We start from the raw sequence: 14,806 nt of genomic DNA, 5'->3' as shown, positions 1-14,806 counted from the left end.
ACATGTTGGACGACAACAAAAGCCAACAGCGAGCTATATGTCGTCTGACACACGGGCGAACAATTTAGTGAAAAGTATATTTAAATCATCATTTGATTTGGAATTCAATTTGTACTTGTACAGACCAAGTTTCCACAGACAGTAGCCTAATGGGCCTGTCCCACTTACTCGATTTTGTAGGCGACTGTGTGGTCGCCACATGTTCGCGGGTGGTTGCCGGGGAGTTCGCCTTCATGGTCGTGAAGTGTTCCCACATTCTGGGAACTAGTCGCAACCTCATTATGGTCCCTGCAAATTTTCCAACATGTTGAAAAATTAGCGGCGACCAGAATTAAGCCGCCATGGAGAGTAGCGAGCATTCTCGTGCCGTAGGTGGGTCGCCAGGAGGTCCTAGATTAGTCTGAAGAAGGGTTTTGGCCTGAAACGTTGCTTATTTCCTTCGCTCCATAGATGCTGCCGCATCCGCTGAGTTTCGCCAGCAATTTTGTCTACCTTTGATTCTCCAGCATCCGCAGTTCCTTCTTGAACGTCCTAGTGGATTGCCAGGAGGTCGAAGGTTCTCGTAGGTTGTAGCCGGTGCTGACCGGTGGGTCATTGGCTCATTCGGGAAAAATAAACGTAAGCAGTAGTTTTCAGAACTAAGGATAACCGACCGGTAATGTTAATGTCCGCCGAGCTTCACAGCCGTGTATCTCTAGCTTCTTAAAAGTTGTCTTCACTCCTTCTCTCCCCCCCCCCCCCCTTTTAAAGGACTTACGTGACCCTTCCCGCACACTGTGCTTTCACCATCTTAATTACAGCGCCAACCTTCCTGTTGATCGCAGTGTGTGTCTGTATTACATTGGCTTTGCACCGTGTGAATTTCACTCAGACAGCGCATCCCACCGTGTGTGTGCACGTGTGTGTGTGTCTGACAGTCGCCGGTTTTTCGCCTAAAATCGCCTAAGTGGGGCAGGCCCATAGATAATCTGTAGTGCCAAGTAAAGACACAAAGTGCTGGAGTAACTCAGCGGGTCAGGCAGCATCCCTGGAGATGATGCTTCAGGTCAGCACCCTTTTTCAGACTGACAACCAAATTGGTTGAAGCATGAATATTAGGCAGAATATCTGGAACAACTCGTACATTCTTTACCCATTAGTGTCACAGGATCAGTCGCTGTAATTTCACACCAAAGATAACCCTCCCAACAATACAAAATCCACTCAGTGATGCACTGGCATTATCACCCTGAACATCCTAATCCAAAAGGAAAGAAGCTTGCCACCAAGATGGAAGGTTTGGCAACAGAGGGAATAATATGCATCACAAGCAGTTTCCAGTTGGAGTATGTTTCTATTCATGCACAGAAAATAAATAACATGTAAAAGAACATGCTATTGCCATGCATCAAACACCATCTCACCACTGCCGTGCAAATAGTCAGAAATACAATATGTGCAACAGAATGTGAGAAGAACGATATGACAGCTATAAAACCACCCAATCTTTGGCAAATTATGGTGTGTGTGTGTGTGTGTGTGTAAGAGGTTGTGGTGCCAATAGCTAGGAGAAAAGTGCCAAATGTGCCAAAAGAGGCATTATACATTTTCTCGCCATTTCATGAATTCTAAATTGTTACATTACAAGAAACATTCAATAGCATCTAGCTCTCTTATCAAATGTCATCCATTCATATCTGTGCACTTTGTCTCTTAAAGGGACAGGTAAAGTAAGTGCATTGGAATACCAACATTCCAAATTTCTCTGCAAGCCCTTGCAAGAGTGCAGAACCAGGGGTCAGTTTAAGAATAAGGGGTAGGCCATTTAGGATTGAGATGAGGAAAAACATCTTCACCCAGAGAGTTGTGAATCTGTGGAATTCTCTGCCACAGAAGGCAGTGGAAGCCAATTCACTGGATGTTTTCAAGAGAGAGTTGGATTTAGCTCTTAGGGCTAAAGGAATCGAGGGATATGGGGAAAAAGCAGGAACAGGGTACTGATTTTAGATGATCAGCCATGATCATATTGAATGGCAGTGCTGGTTCGAAGAGCCGAATGGCCTACTCCTGCACCTATGTTTCTATCTGATTTGGAAGTTATTCCATATTTTTTTCTGAATCAAAACCCAGAACTCCCTATGAAATAGGACAACTCAAAAAACATCACTAGACAGTGGATTTTGGATGGGCAATTAATTTTAGTCTTGCTCCCGATATCCACATCTTGTGAATAAAATAAAAATCTAAATAAAAATCAGCTCTTTACCCCGAGCAAAGTGACCAACAATTAGATTACAGTATTAGCTACACAAGCCACATCACCAATTACTAATTGCTGCATTTGAACAGGTATAACTGTGCCCCAACACCTTTGGGCATTCTGTTAGCCATGTTGAGGAGGAAGTACAAAGTGACCACTGATACCTGTGGCGGAGGCACTTGATGTAGGGTAGGATATGGCATGTTTATTGATCTTGGCCAGCTGTTTTTTTAAATATTGAAATTTTGATAACCCCAGCCCCACACCGAAGAGTTAAACTCCACAGACTCGTTTAGGTCAGTCTGAAACAGAGCATAACTCCCAGGCCTGCAGTAACATGGAGAAAATTTTGTCTGCATTTCTTTCCTGCTGTTATCAGGCAACTGAATCAAGGTTTCAAGGTCAGTTTATTGTCACATGCACTAATTAAGGTACAGTGAAATTTGAGTTACCATACAGCCATATTAAGTGAAAAGCTGCCATTAGTCTACGCCCTCATACTGCCTGGACCCCAAAGTGGAAAAATGAATCTGATCACACGCATAAGGCAACGGTGATTATCCTTGACAACTTGGCACCATTTGACCGAGTGTGGCATCATGAAGGTTAAACAAAACTGACGCCAATGTGATCGAAAGAGAAGATTTGCCCACGACTGGTACCACATTCAGCACAAAAAGTGGTTCCAGCTGTTTGAGGCCAATCTCCTCAACTCAAGGAAAATAATGCAGAGGCTTCTTGGGATAGTATCCTAGGTTCAGCCACCTTCAGCTGTGTTATCAACTTTGTTTCCACCAGCATAAGGTCTGGTGGAAACATTGGGGGCGCCGTCCTGTAGTATGGCTGCCCAGCCTGCAGCTGTTCGTTTTTCACTTTTTTAAAATTTTTTAGTGAGTTTTAGTGTTTTGTTTTTGAAGTTCTAGTCTTTTTTATGTGGGGGGTGGGAGGGGGAAACTAATTTTCAGGGTCCCTACCTGATCGGAGAGGCAGCTTTTCGCCAGGCTGCACTTTCGACCCGTCCTCGCGGGGACCGCCCAGTACCTCGGCTTCGGTGGCAGCACAGCGCTGGAGCGCTATTGCGGAGCGGGCGATGCCTTGCCCGGGTCGCCGCGCTGGGACTCCGGAATGCTGAGACCGCCGAGATAAACATCACGGAGCCGCGGGTCTGTGGAGCGGCCAGCTGCGGGCGGCGGCGCTGAACTGAAACATCGGGAGCCTGGGATCTCTCGATGAGATCGCCAGTGGTGGAGCCCCAACTTGTTGTGGCCTTGTTGGCTTCGGAAGCCGCGGTCTCCAGTAAGGGAAGCGGCCGTTCCACGGTTCCCAAGCCGCTGAGAGGACTCTCCATACGCCGGAGCACCATCACCCGGCGAGAATGGCCTGGAACATCGGGCCTCCTTAAAGGCAACTGTGGAGGCCTCAATAGGCCCGACTATGGGTGGACATGGGATGGGGACTGGACACTGTGCCTTCCCTCATAATGGGAACCATTGTGGGGGGATGTTTATGTTTAAATTTCTTTATTATTGTTATGTCTGTATTCTTTCTTTATGTGCTGCATTGGCAAGAAGCATTTCACTACACCTAGGTGTATGTGACCAATAAAATAACCTTTGAACCTTTGAAGGTCAACACTGGAAATGTTTTTTGTGTTCAGTTCCACCAACGTCATCTCACTTAACAAAAGAGCTCAGACCACCTGCACTTAGGTTGTGATTATAAAAGGATATACCCCAATATCAAGGCGATAAAGATCTAACTACAACATGAGAGGCTAACTATTTATTGTTAATGTTCAAAAGCTTTTCAATAACCAAATAACCCCACCATCAGCATTTTTGAAGTTACAGCCAGGTTACTAGAAACTCAACTGGACCTGCTAATGCTGTGGTTGCAAGGGTGGGTTAGAAACTGGGCTTTGTGCACTAAGTGCCTCACTTCCTGATGCTTACTACTGTTGCACACTGCTCAGTTTCATTTGCGACTCTTAATAAGAGAAGGCCAAATGCGCAGATGCAGCAAGATTCATATAACGTTCATGTTTATGCTGATGAGGCAACTATCACATGCTGGGCAATTATCACCTATTACTTTCCACTGACATTCAACAGAATTATTATTACCAGATTCCCTATCAATATGCTCAGTGGTGTTACTGTCGATCAACTGCATAAATACTGTGGCTATGGCCAGATTTCGAACATTCTTGTGTCTCCTCAAAATCTTCCCTCTTTCCTGTGATAAGTTGGAACTCTGTGATAAGTTGGAAAATGGTGATATTATCTCAATTTACCTGGCTGAGTACAACACTAACAATGCCCTTGAAGCTGCAGAACAAAGCAAAACCTCATTCTTCAGGGAATGGGGGTTCCCCTCCCCTACTATAGATGAGGCTCGCACCAGGGTCTCTTCCATACCCCGTAACACTGCTCTCTCTCTCCCCATCCCCCCACTCGCAACAAGGGCAGAGTCCCCCTAGTCCTCACCTTTCACCCCACTAGCAGTCACATACAACAAATAATCCTCCGCCACCTCCAACACTCGCCACATCTTCCCATCTTCCCCCCGTCTGCTTTCCGCAAAGACCGCTCCCTCCGTAACTCCCTTGTCAATTCTTCCCTTCCCTCCCACACCCCCCCCTCCCCGGGCACTTTCCCTTGCAACCGCAAGAAATGCTACACTTGACGCTTTACCTCCCCCCTCGACTCCAAGGACCCAAGCAGTCGTTCCAGGTGCGACAGAGATTCACCTGCATCACCTCCAACCTCATCTATTGCATCCGCTGCTCTAGATGTCAGCTGATCTATATCGGTGAGACCAAGCGGAGGCTTGGCGATCGTTTCACCGAACACCTCCGCTCGGTCTGCATTAACCAACCTGACCTCCCGGTGGCTCAGCACTTCAACTCCCCCTCCCATTCCATATCCGACCTCTCTGTCCTGGGCCTCCCACCGTATATTGGAGGAACAGCACCTCATATTCCGCTTGGGGAGTCTGCATCCTGGTGGCATGAACATTGAATTCTCACAATTCTGGCTCTCGGGCTCCTCCTCCTCCTTTTCCCTTTCTTCTCCCCACACCCCTCCCCCCATCAGTCTGAAGAAGGGTTTCGGCCCGAAACGTTGCCTATCTCCGTCGCTCCATAGATGCTACTGCACCCACTGAGTTTCTCCAGCATTTTTGTGTACCTTCGGTTTTCCAGCATCTGCCGTTCCTTCTTAAACAAAAACAAACATTTAACTGGAACCTATCATCACCTTTAATGGGCTGTCCCACTGCGGCGACCTAATCTGCGTGTGTAGAAGAGTTTGCCCTCTACTCAAACTCGCAGCATTGTCGACACGAGGTCCTAGGAGGTCACTAGAACTCTCCTTCATGCTCGAGGGAAGTTCCCGAATACTCGCAGCCTCAGCTAGGTTGCAGAAACATTTTCAGCATGTTGAAAAATTTTCCGCGAGTAAAAATTGGTCAGCATTGTTCTTCTTAACTCATAGTGCAGTGGAGTGGGGTCGCTATGTAGTTACAGGCAGTCGAGGGCAGCCGTAGGCAATCTCCTTTGCTTACCGGGCATTTTAATTGGCTCATTGGAGTTTTCAGGACCAAGGAAAACCGACCGGTAGGTTAAATGCCCACTAAACTTTATTACACATTGTCTGACTTCTTAAAAGTGTCTCCACTCCTTCTCCCCCCCCCCGTGCTCTCTAAAGGACTTACCGTATTGTGCAGCCGTCTTTTACCTTCCTCTTCATCGCTGGTGTGAATTTCAGACAGCGCTCCCCCGCTTTCCCTGGCCCCCACTGTGCCAAATGTGCTTAGAAAGACAAGGCCAACAGGTGCATGGGAACTTGTAGGAAGGAACTGCAGATGTTGGTTTACACCGAAGATAGACACAAAATGCTGGTGTAACTCAGCGGGTCAGCCAGCATCTCTGGAAGAGAGGAATGGTTGAAGTTTCAAACGTCCCGCTGAGTTACTCCAGCATTTTGTGTCCATCTTAGGTGTATGCTACTCCTGTCAGCACCATTTTCCTCTGCAGGACTCTCTTTTGCCATCACTCAATTGAAATGCAGAAAAGCCCAGGGTCCTGATAACATCCCCCCAGAATTCCTGAACCACTGCGGTCCTAAATGCCTGGTCTGGCTCCGTAAGTTTTACTCCTCTTGCGTCATTGGTCAGTCCATTCCGAAGATCTGGCGGAAAGCCACCGTCATTGCTCTACCAAAACCAAACAAGCCTGCGGACGACCCAAGGAACTATCGGCCCATCTCACTCCACTGTGTCCCGTACAAGCTCCTCGAACGGCTTCTCCTGGCCCGGCTTGATCCAATCGTCGACCCCCAACTTTGCGCTGAACAAACCGGATTGCGTCGTGGACGCTGCACCACCCATCAAATAGTCAAGCTGACCAATTACATCGAAGACAGTTTCGAAAAGGCTCCCAAGGCGGGCATCACACTGGTGTACCTCACTGCCGCCTATGCTACAGTGTGGCACCAGGGCCTGATCTTGAAGCTCCACCGCACCATTCCTGACCGTCATTTAGTGCAGTTCCTTGCCAACATCCTTGCCAACATCCTTGCCAACCGCAGTTTTGTACTCAAGACCAGCGACGGACAATCTAGCCGACTGCAACGCCTAAGAAACGGAGTCCCCCAAGGCTCGGTACTAGCCCCCATGCTCTTCAATCTCTATATCAGTGATCTGCCATGCATGACTTCACACCAGTATGGATACGCAGATGACCTGGTCCTACTGTACTCGGATAGGAGTTGGTCAAAAGTGGAGGATGTGCTCTCGGCGGATATGGAACTTGTCGCAGGCTACCTTAAGACCTGGAGACTAAAACTGAATGTGGCAAAAACCACTACAATGGCCTTTCACCTGAACAACAAGGAAGCTCAACGCCAGCTCACCGTCACTCTCAATGGGTCACCCCTACCCTATAACCCATTTCCTACATACCTCGGGGTGAAGCTAGATCAGTAGCTGACCCACAAGCAGCACCTTGAAACTCTTCATGCTAATGTCTTAGCGCAGAACAACCTCCTGCGTTGCTTGGCTGGATCGTCATGGGGCGCCAGGACCAGTGCTTTTGCTCTCGTGTACAGCGCAGCGGAGTACGCCGCCCCAGCATGGTGCCGCAGCGCTCATACTAGCAAGCCAGCCGCCATCCTCAACGACACCATGCGGATCATCACCGGCTGCCTACGTCCTACTCCGACGGATCTTCTGTCGGTGCTCACAGGTATCGCACCCGCCAAGATTTGCAGAGAGTACTTCACTCATAGGCTGGTGTGCAAGGCCCCATCAGACGGCAAACATTCTCTGCACCACCTCGCCCAGGAGTCACAGCAACTGGGGCCTCAACGCCTGTCATCTTGTCGCCCCCTTCTCCCGTCATGCAGCGACCCTCTGTGGCTCCGGTTTCAACACACTAGGAGCACGAAGAACCAGCTGGGAACAGACTTTGCGACCTCTTCAATTCACTGTTGCATCAAACGCTGCCCCACCCGGCTCGGACCTGCCCCGCAATGAGTGGGTCGCCCTGAACCGGCTCCGTACTGGGGTCGGCCGGTTCAACGCCAACATGCATCGCTGGGGACTGCGTTCATCAGCAGCCTACGTGTGTGGAGCAGACCAGTAAACAGCGCAGCATGTCATTTTCAACTGTGCTGTCCTCCACCCCCCTGGTGGAGGGGTAGACCTCATGGCCCTCGACAACAGCACATTGAAATGGCTACTGCGCCTGGCGGGCATTACATAACCTCTGCTGCCTCATATGCAAGAAGAAGGGAACATTATCACCTGCAAGGTACACAAAATTGCTGGGGAAACTCAGCGGGTGCAGCAGCATCTATGGAGCGAAGGAAATAGGCGACGTTTCGGGCCGAAACCCTTCTTCAGACCATTATCACCTGCAAGTTGTTTTCCAAATCTCACTTTATCCTGATCTGGAACTATATTGCCAATCATTAATCCTTGTTGGATTAACAGGCACAGAACTACCTTTCTAACAGCTCTAGAAGGATATGCTCATCACAAACACTGCTGCAGTTCAAGGTGATAGCTCACCATCACATTTTAAAGAGGCATTAGAAGGCCTTGCCAGCAATATTTACTTCCCACAAATGATTATATTAAAGTCAGAAGCTAGCAAGTTTGCTGTAAGTATCAGCTAAAAAGGCTGAAAATAGAAAATGCTGGAATGCTTAGCCGTTTGGGCAGCAGCTGTGGAAATGAAGAACAGTTAATGATCAGGCTCTAAAACACAAGACAGAATGTTTTCTTCAGTTTCTGTTTTTGTTTCAGATTTTCAGCATCCACACTTTGGTTTGGATTTTCTTATTTTCTGCTTTCATTTCCACACCTGAGATTATTGTGGTTTACTGATATTACTCTCTTATCAGAGTCAGGGTGGCTTTGGTTGAAATCCTACTCTAATAGTTGAGCACCCATTCAGAGATGACACTTCTACTACAGTGCCAAGCAATGCTGCACTATCAAGAGGTGTCTTCCCAGGGTGACAAAAAAAGATATTCTCCTGACATGAACTTAGCCCCCAAACAATATTACTCAAATATGATTAATGGTCATTACTGGATCACACTTTGTGGGATTTACTATGCTCAAATATGCTTCTGAATTTATAATCTTATAGCAGCAAAAGCACTTTAAAGGTTCAATTCAAAAATACCGTATTTATACATTAAATGCAATTAGGACATGACTTTTTCTACATTCATTGTACCGTGACATTCTCCTACAACGCAGATTTATAATTTATGTAAGTAAGTAAGTAAGTAAACTTTATTTATATAGCGCATTTTAAGCCAATTTGCATTGACCCCAAAGCGCTTCACATAATTTAAATAATAATAAGTTCCATTGCAAACCATAGAAAAAGGTTTATATAAAAAAAAAAAAAAAAAAAAAAAAAAAAAAAAAAAAAAAAAGTTTATACAATGTGCCCATGAAGCATTGGAGAGGCGGTCACATTGGCCCAGACCACATAGTGTGCAGTAGTGACGGTACCATGCACTGTAGTCCTCTCCCACAGAGCCTTTGCAGTGACTGAACTGAGCTTCAGTGCATCGCTTAATATATCTTCCTGAACCTCGGAATGTGTCACTCAACAGCATTGCTTACAGACATATGCATTTCAAAAGTTACTTAGCGGGCTGTAAAACACCTGGGAAATCTTGGGGAAAATGCCACAGAACTGACATTGTTCCTTTATGAAAAGACTCCTATGGCTTTGCATTTTCTTTTGGAAGCTCTAAACGCCTGGGCAGCAGTGAGAACTGTGTCTCAAGCACAGAATGGCTGTGACCAACGTGGGAGCAAGTCTGACACTGCTTACATTGGACTCACAGCACAGAAATGCCCTGCCCAAGTGATCCATGCTTGTGTTTATCTTCCATAATCCTCCTCCCACTTCAATCAGCATAACTTCTGTTGCTCTCTCTTGCTTCCCCATAAATGGAGCTATACTATTCATTTCAGCAACTTTCCTGGGATGAATCTTTAATTTTCTCAATGCTTTGTGGATAAATAAATCCAGACCTGGCTTTATGTTGAGCTTATATTAATTAATGCTAGATCTGGTTTCCCTCTCCCCACAGTGAAAACATAAGAACATAAACAGAAAGACAAGGAACACATCTTCTCCCCCCCATCCCCCAGTGCCTGCCCCTCATTCAATAACGTATGTTAAGAATTTACAGAATTGGGCAGAAGACTGAAAAGCAGGACCTGTAGGGCAGTGATCTCAGGATTGTTTCCAGTTTCTCGTGCTAGTGAAGGTAAGAATAGGAAGATTGGGGAAATGAATGTGTGGCTGGGGAGTTGGTGCAGGGGGCAGGGATTCAGATTTCTGGATCATTGGAATCTCTTCCGGGGCAGGGGTGACGTGTATAAAAGGGACGGGTTGCACCTCAACTGGAGGGGGACCAACATCCTAGCGGGAAGGTTTGCCAATACGACATGGGAGGGTTTAAATTAGATTGGCAGGGGGGGTGGGATCTCGTGCAGGACAGAGGCACGTGGGTCTGTTTGTAGTTTATTTGGTTGTTTGTTTGTTTGTCTTTTTGCACAAAGTCCGCGAGCATTGCCACTTTTCATTTCACTGCACATCTCGTATGTGTATGTGACGAATAGACTTGACTTGACTTGAGAGGCTAGAAGTTGGTATGAAGGGTGGTGTGGGAAAGGTTATTGGACAGAATAGGCAGGTGAAAGGCAGAGAACTAGGAAGGAGGGTTGGTTTAAACTGCATGTATTTTAATGCAAGGGGCCTGACGGGAAAGGCAGATGATCTTAGGGCACGGATAGGCACGAGCGGCTGGGACGATGTAGCCATGCCCGAAACCTGGTTAAGGACTGACAGCTCAATGTTCCGGGGTACAGGAGCTTCAGGAGAGGCAGGGGTGAAGGACAAAGAGGAGGGGCGGTTGTATTGTTGGTTAAGGGGGATGTCACGGCTGTGTTCAGAGGTGACATTACAGATGGTTCGTCTAGTGAGGCCATATGGGTGGTGCTGAGGAACAAGAAAGGGATGATCACCTTGTTGCGGGTGTACTACAGACCCCCGAATAGTCAACGGGAATTAGAAGAACAAATGTGCCGGGAGATTGCAGACAGCTGCAGGTCAATTAAGGTTGTTGTAGTAGGGGATATTAATTTTTCCAATATAGACTGGGAAAATCATAGCGTGAAAGGTTTAACATAGAAACATAGAAAATAGGTGCAGGAGTAGGCCATTCGGCCCTTCGTGCCTGCACCGCCATTCAATATGATCATGGCTGATCATCCAACTCAGTATCCCGTACCTGCCTTCTCTTCCGTACCCCCTAGCCACAAGGGCCACATCCAACTCCCTCTTAAATATAGCCAATGAACTGGCCTCAACTACCCTCTATGGCAGAGAGTTCCAGAGATTCACCAGAGATGGGGTGCAATTCCTCAAAAATGTTCAGGAGAGTTTTCATAAGCACAAGCATGATATTCACCTCCAGAAAAACAGTAGGAAGTATTAGCCGGGTGTCCAGGAGGCTGGCTAGGACCCCGATGGAGTCCAGGGGCAGCGTCCCGGTGGGGGTTCAGGGGGCAACACCCCCTGAAGCCTGCATTTTCAATAAATTGAAAGTGATTCTCCAGCTTTCTGCTGGTAGTTTACATAACCTAAGCTTAGAATTTTTCTAACACATAAGCAGTAAAATAACCCCCAAAATATATATATCATGAAATCGATAATCTGCTATCTTTAAGTTATCTATCTATCTCTTGAAAGTCTCCAGAGAATCGGCCTCCACTGAGGCAGAGAATTCCACAGATTCACAACTCTGTGTGAAAAAGTCTTTCCTCATCTCCGTTCTAAATGGCCAACCTCGTTTTCTTAAACTGTGGCCCCTGGTTCTGGACTCTCCCAGCATTGGAAACATGTTTCCTGCCTCTAGCATGTCCAAACCCTTAATAATCTTACAGGTGTCAATAAATGACCTCATACAGCTAAAGAAATCTTAACAAAAAATATGTTACTTGAAATGTCTCTTTGCCAAGCATTGAGATGAGAAAAACCTTTTCACCCAGAGTTGTGAATTTGTGGAATTCTCTGCCACAGAAGGCAATGGTCTTGTCTGCCTCGACAGCACCTCGGTCTCCCTTCCTGAGGTCAGACACACACTTCTCCTCACCTCATCTACGCTCACTTCTCACCTGCACCTTGACTAAACTCCTCGCCTCGACGATACCTCACTACCAATCTTCTCCTCAAACCTAAACCTCGCCTCGACTAAAACGTACCTCACTAAACCTCGCCCCTCAAATAAACCTCACACCTCACTAAACTTCACCTCACACCTTCACCCTACCTCAACTTAACTAAATCTCCCACCTCACAACTAAACTACACCTCACACCTAATCCGCGCCTAGACTAATCATCATCGTTGAAAACAGTGACGGATGCACCACACATTTCTGTCTTCTAGTTCCTGCGGACTTCCGCCGCTGGAAGTATAGGATTTTGGTGTGTGTGCTTTATCATCATTCCTTACAATGCTATGTACGACAGTTATCGCAACTTCTACTGAAGTGTGGATGGCCGTTGGTTCGCTTGTAGCTCATTTGCCCTTTGACAGGTCTTGTTTGTGGTCCTGCTGGGGGTCCACAGCCTCCTCCTCACCTGGCAAACCAGGTGGGGAGACAGTTTAGTCGCCAACTATCCGGCCATAGAGCAGGAAGCACGGGATTACATGGTACCTGTGGCGGGGGGAACTCCACCCGACCTGACCTTATAGATGTATACAAAATCATGAGAGGAATAGATTGGGTAGATGCAGTCTTTTGTTCAGAGTAGGGGAATCGAGGACAAGAGGACATAGGTTCAAGGTGAAAAGATTTAATAGGAATCCGAGGGGTAACCTTTGCACACAAAGGGTGGTGGGCAAGCTGCCAGAGGAGGTAGTTGATGCTGGGATTATCCCATTGTTTAAGAAACAGTTAGATAGGTAAATGGATAGGACAGTTTTGGAGGAATATGGACCAAGCGCAGGCAAGTGTAGCTGGGACATTGTTGGCAGTGTGAGTGAGTTGGGCCGAAGTGCCTGTTTCCACACTGTATCACTCTATGACTCTACCACCAATCAAGATAAAGATGGGGTTGCACAGCACAGAAACTGGCTCATCAGGCCATAGAGTTCATGCTGCCTATCAAGCACCCATCTACACTAATATGTTCACATACCTTGTGTCCAATTAGTTTTTAAAAAATGTGCACAGGTTCAAACATTCAGCCAATTTAAAATTCTAAAGAACTTGTCAGGTTACGATACAGCCACTATTTTCGAAGAGCTCTAGCCTGTTAGTTATGTTCTCACAATTCCGTTAATGCTCAACTGCAGCTTCTCTCGTGCACTTTTTCTATGGGAGGTAGAACTGGGCTATAACACTTCTGGCAAAAATAAATGTATATTTCCACTGACTATTTTGCTGATGTACCCAAGTGATCCTAATCATTCAACTTATCGATTTCAGGATTTGACATTGAACATTTGTGTTATTTATACAGCTGTTGAAGGATGAACGAGCTGATCAGCAATGGCCTAAGTAAAATAACAGGCCCACCTCAAATAACTTTTAACTCATGCTGGTTAGCTTGGTATCTGGAGGTTTGAGAAGAAATAGTCAAACTGTGCAATGATTTTCGCCGTTATCCTTGTTGCCCATAACGCACAACTGGCTAACAGGAGACTGCAGTCGACCACATTCCTCAACCAAACACTAATTTAAAAAAACACCAAGCACTTGGGGTTTGCGTGCTGTTGAAACAAGAGCTGCTGGGAACTTGCGTTGGATTTTTTTTGTTTCAAAATCGCCACTAACGCAAAACAGAGTCTGCGAAACAATTCAAAGATTGCATCAAAATTGACGTTGCAGTAACACACACACACGAAGACAGCTTGGAGCTTTAAGAAGGGTTTCGGCCCGAAACGTCGCCTATTTCCTTCGCTCCATAGATGCTGCTGCACCCGCTGAGTTTCTCCAGCAATTTTGTGTACCCACGAAGACAGCTTACCTGAAGATGTAAATGGCCAGGCCCCAAGCGGGTGAACATGACAAGAGAGAGGGTGCATTTTAAAAGCAATTAAGGTGCAGATCCGCAACCGAGCCGAAGCCTGGTCGCAACATTGTATCGGATTTGTTGCAGTAAACAAACCCGTTCCAGCTTCTTGCTTGCTGATCCTGGAAGGCCTGTGCTCAGACCCCAGTTCACACTCTCTCTCTCTCTCTCTCGCTTTGCGTGTCTCGCATAACCTGGCTTCCACACTCATGGGCTACAGAAAAAGAAAATTACTTACGTGTTCCAATCACGTTGTCTTTTTTAAAGGCATCCGGTCGTTAGTTTTTTTTTGGAATAGATGTTAATGCAACATCTAAGCATCTTTGTTGTACATTAAAAGCACGTACATGAAGGGGGGGTGGGGCCGCTGGCTGGTATGTGGGTGCACGAATCGCTCTGAGGCTCAGCACACCCGCATTGTTGAAGCCCGTCCACACACACACACACACAGGGCATTGCAGGAGCATTGTGGGAGCCGTGGCCAGCCGGCCCGCCCGCCCCCTGCTGCCCATGCCGGCAACAGCAGCCTCCCAGCGCACAGCTCGCCCGGACCAAAGGTACTAGAGGAGCTCCTCTAGGATCTTTGGCTTGGACAGTAACACTGGATGCAGGCGGCTGTGCTGTGACAGGGGATTAAACATGACATGTGCGTGCTGTACTGAAGTGAAACCTGCCACTCGTCCTCACAGGTTCGCGCGAATCTTTTTCTTCCCCCTCAAGAAACTTCATCTCAGCTCCTCACGAATCTTTGTTTTCCTAAGTAGCTTTCACCCCAGCCCCTCTCTATCCCGTTGTCCCACATGTGTATAACCGAACAGCTTCGAAGAAGGGTTTCGGCCCGAAACGTTGCCTATTTCCTTCGCTCCATAGATGCTGCTGCACCCGCTGAGTTTCTCCAGCATTTTTGTGTAGCTTCCCTTGAAGTGCCACTTTCTGAATGAATACCCT

General features: G+C 47.0%; 1 protein-coding gene across 2 annotated transcripts in view; it reads right to left on the bottom strand.

Annotated features, from left to right (window-relative positions):
* Window positions 1-14,320, bottom strand: part of extl3 (exostosin like glycosyltransferase 3) — a 60,055-nt gene extending 45,735 nt beyond the window's left edge. The window contains exon 1 of one of the 2 annotated variants that reach the window (XM_033021732.1): window positions 14,097-14,320. The gene's annotated coding sequence lies outside the window, so the exon portion shown is untranslated. The other variant, XM_033021733.1, reaches the window with a different exon arrangement.
* Between the last annotated feature and the right edge of the window lie 486 nt (window positions 14,321-14,806).

This window comes from Amblyraja radiata, chromosome 5 (genome assembly GCF_010909765.2).
Source record: "Amblyraja radiata isolate CabotCenter1 chromosome 5, sAmbRad1.1.pri, whole genome shotgun sequence".
Classification (NCBI taxonomy): Eukaryota; Metazoa; Chordata; class Chondrichthyes; order Rajiformes; family Rajidae; genus Amblyraja; species Amblyraja radiata.
This window is presented reverse-complemented; position numbering and strand designations above follow the sequence as displayed.